We start from the raw sequence: 591 nt of genomic DNA, 5'->3' as shown, positions 1-591 counted from the left end.
AGGGATGTGAAATAATACATGTGCCCTGCCAGGTTGCATTCTAGCTATGTGACCTCTGACGAGTCATTTAACCTCACTGAGCCTGAATTACCTACCTTCTTGAGGATGTACATAACCCCAACCTACCTAACCCTAACCTCACAAGGTGCTGTGAGTGTCCCCGTGAGATGGTTCATATAAACTTCTCCCTGAGGTTCCTCACTTGACCAGTACTCAGAACTGTTTGCTGTGTAAACTGTCTTGGAATATCTAACTGGGTCATCACGGTGAGTGAGACTGCAGCATGTGGGCCTATATGTTTCTTACACATGAACACAGGCAGCCAGGTATGGACGTGGAGAGTGGGGTGATGGTTTTCTGACTCAGAAAACCACAATTTAGCCCTCAGCTCTCCATTGCTCCTAAGTAGGTCTTTCATGTATGAAGTCACAGAGTCTTTGTACACTCAAGATAGTGACACATGGGGCTTGCAGTGCAAAGACCAGGATCTGTCAGGCTTATATAAAAGAAATAAGAGTATGAAGTGAATGCTAAGGCTTCATGTTTGTGTGGGTAGGATGTGGAGAGCAGAGGGGAGAGAGAGAAAGGCAC

The sequence above is a fragment of the Bison bison genome, unplaced genomic scaffold (assembly GCF_000754665.1).
Source record: "Bison bison bison isolate TAMUID 2011002044 unplaced genomic scaffold, Bison_UMD1.0 scf7180017848847, whole genome shotgun sequence".
Taxonomy (NCBI): domain Eukaryota; kingdom Metazoa; phylum Chordata; class Mammalia; order Artiodactyla; family Bovidae; genus Bison; species Bison bison.
This window is presented reverse-complemented; position numbering follows the sequence as displayed.